Raw genomic sequence first — 3,445 nt, forward strand, 5'->3', positions numbered from 1 at the left:
GAAAGGAAAAGGAAGAAAAAAGAAAAAAAGAAAGAGAAAGGAAAAAATTAGGCAATACATTGTGTCTGAAATTCCAGCACTTAGCAGGCAAAAGCAGGAAGATCACAAGTTCAAAGGCAGCCTGGGGCTACATAGTGAGTTCCAGGCCAGCCACAGATACAGAGACCTCTCTCAAAAACATAAAAATGAACCAACATAGTGATGCAGGTTGGTAACCCCAGCAATCAGAAAGCTGAAGTAGGAGGGCTGCCACAGGTTCAAGGGCAGGCTACCCAATCAAAAAAAGGAAAAAAGAAAAAACCCCAAAAAAACAAAAAACCCTGAACCAGGCTGGTGGTGTGTGCCTTCCTGGCACTCTGTAGGCAGGCACAAGGCTCTAGGATTGATCCTCCACTTTCACAAGGGAGGAAGAGGGAGAGCCGATCTCCTCCCCTCCCCTCCCCTCTCTTCCTGAATCCCAGCTGAATCACTCAGGACACTTCCCTGCTCAGGCTGGGCCTGAGTCAATCAACATACCTCATAGCTATTCTGCCCCAAAGTCCTGCTAAGGTGGAAGTCTGTAGGAGTCACAGTGTGACACACAGGCTCAGGTCCCAGGTCCTACCTTCCTGCTGCAGCACACACCAACACAAAGCGTGATGGCGGTGTCCCGTGACTGTGTCAGGTGCTGCCCCTGCCTGCCACCTTGCCTTCAATGCGCAGCCATAACCCAGGAGTAGAGGGGGAGGAGGCAGTCCGATGAAAGGACAACAGCGCTGGGTTAGAGTGACCACCCTCTCAGCCTCCTCCCATGATTCTGTTCCTGATACACATGGCAGAGAAGCCTACAGAACTAGGTGTCTGCAGAAGGTGCCTTGCACACTGAGGGACACGTTCTACTCTGAGAGTAAATTACCTCAAGGGTCAAGCTCTGGACTGAGTAGTCACTAGACTTCCCTCACCCCAGATCCCCCTCGGAGCTAGTTAGGCCCAGCCCATTTCACAGATGGAGAAACTGAGACACCTCATGGCGCAGTGCTGTGTCCAAGTCCCACAGCTAGTGAGTGGCTGCTAGTCAGTGCTGGCTCAGAGGCTTCTGTTTTGTGGCCAGTAGAAGGGGGCTCAGTCCGCCCGAAGCAGGAGGGATGCAAATCAGATGTAAGAAGGGTAGCTAGCTGAGGAGCTGGGCGGGTCCCTCTGTGCAGTGAGCCTTCCTAGTCTTTCTCACTGTGAATGAAATTCCTGAAAAGCAGCCGTGTCTAGCTGGAAACAGAAAACTCCTGGAACGAGTTTCCCTGTCTGCAGAGATGGATGGACAGATGGGAATTTTATTAGCGGGGAGACTGGAATTTTGGAGGTTCAGACGCTAGTACCCTCATTTTGGCCTACTTTTAGCTTTCTAGAACAGCCATTCCTTATCCCCATTCTGTATCGGAACACCAATACCTTATGCTAGTAAATAGCAACTTTTTTTTCCTAGCTTTTCGAGACATGGTTACTCTGTGTAGTCCCGGCCATCCTGGAACTCACTCTGTAGACCAGGCTGGCCTCAAACTCAGAGATCTGCCTGCCTCTGCCTCCCAAGTACTGAAAACCTCTTAGAAGCTATTAACAGACACTAGCATCTGTCAATGTTGCTAAGAGTGTCTTCACATAGCATCTTAGGCCTATAGAATAGCTCCCCCAAACCCACTGTGTCGGCCTCTGTGACGTACCCAATGATGCATTCCAAACTTGCCTGGACTTAGGACTTTCTTTGTCCTGTGAAACTATAAATATCCTGTGAAAGCGTTTCTTCACTAGAACATGGGATCTGGGGTTACCCAAATCTGTGTCCCTGGACCATGGTCACTCAGGATGGCTATAAACGAGCTCTTATTCCCTTTAAGATGGGAGCTTAAGGTTTTCCCATTGACATCAGCAGGAGTTCTGCTGCTCCCCAAGGTTTGTGTCAGAGAGAAACAGACCTGCGGAGGGGACCTGGAGATGTCCAGAATTAGGTAAGGAGATTGAGACCCTAGAAAGGGAAGTGACCATCAATGGCCCCAGAACTGGTTGAGGCTGGGACTGGAACATCTGAGTCCTGGGCTTTCTGTTTCATTGTGAACACAGCCTGGATGCCTCCCAGTGACTAGAAGGAGATAGACTGACTCAGAGGCAGGGAAGGAGCAGGCCCCAGGCAGGGAGAAATCTCCCTTTTCATAGCTGCCACGCCCATTGCTTTTCACTGACTTATTCAGAATTGTGCGAATTGTGTGAGGGAGGGGCACTGGGGCAGGAGAATCAGGAATTCAAGGTCATCCTCTGCGATACCAGGAGTTCAAGTCTATAGGAGACCTGTCTCAAAAGTAAATACAGAAGAATAAGTAGTGTGTGCATGTGCTACATGCCAGGCACTGGTGACAAAGCCACGTGAGACGTGGTCCTGCCTGCAATGCTCTTCTATCAAATGTGTACAAGGTGGAAGGAGAGCCCAGAGTCATCCACAAGATCAGTTCTCAAAATCACGGGCTTTGGAAATACCTGTGATCTCCAACATCACCGGGGAGCATTTACAGGAGGGACCTGAGCACCTGTGGGTTCTGGTGACCTCCAGGGCATGGTTTCAGGCAGAAGATGCCAAACTTTCTGAAGCATGTGTGTCTTGTATAACCTACATGCACACTTCCACATATTTTAAGTCATCTCCTTCTATGCCCATGAGTTATGTATTCTTGCCTCAGCCTCCTTAAGGCCAGGCTTACAAGGTGTGACTTACATGGTCACTGCTCAAAGTGGACTCATAGCCAGTGAGATGCCTCAGCAGGTAAAAGTACTTGCTGCCAACCATAATGACCTGAGTCCAATCCCCAAGATCCATGGGTAAAAGGAGAAAATACGACTGCTGCCAAGTTGTCCTCTGACCTCCATGGACACACACACACACACACATACACACACACACACACACACACACACACACACGCATACACACACGCACACACACACACATGCATGCACACGCGCACACACACGCATACGCATGCATGCACACACACACACACACACACACACACACAGTTTTTTAGCTTAATATTTCTGTCAACTGGCTGAGTTGAGTGGAAAAAAAAACTGCATGTGATATTTGTTAAAACAGGCATGTTATTTGCAAGAAGTCACTACTTATATAGGAAACAAGCAAGCTGTGGACTAAGACAATAAAAGCTATTATACACATACAGAGAGAAAATATTCTCTGTAAAACATAAAACATATTTACTTACACCCTGCCACCAGGCACAGTGGTGCACACTGGGAACTCCAGCACTTGGGAACAAAGGGAGGAGGACCACAAGATGGAAGTCAACTTGGTTGGTTGACATAGTCAGCTTTCAAGCTAGCCGGGATATTTCTAAGTCAATGAAAAAAACAAAAGAATAAACAAGTGCGTGCGTGTGTGTGTGTGTGTGTGTGTGTGTGTGTGTGT

General features: G+C 48.4%; 1 protein-coding gene and 1 long non-coding RNA gene across 4 annotated transcripts in view; one reads left to right on the top strand and one right to left on the bottom strand.

Annotated features, from left to right (window-relative positions):
- The window catches only part of Tead4 (TEA domain transcription factor 4), a 79,916-nt gene that overhangs the window by 57,276 nt on the left and 19,195 nt on the right, over window positions 1-3,445 (bottom strand). The window lies entirely within an intron of this gene.
- Window positions 1-3,445, top strand: part of LOC116099641 — a 9,126-nt gene that overhangs the window by 658 nt on the left and 5,023 nt on the right. The window lies entirely within an intron of this gene.

The sequence above is a fragment of the Mastomys coucha genome, unplaced genomic scaffold, assembly GCF_008632895.1.
Source record: "Mastomys coucha isolate ucsf_1 unplaced genomic scaffold, UCSF_Mcou_1 pScaffold20, whole genome shotgun sequence".
Lineage (NCBI taxonomy): Eukaryota > Metazoa > Chordata > Mammalia > Rodentia > Muridae > Mastomys > Mastomys coucha.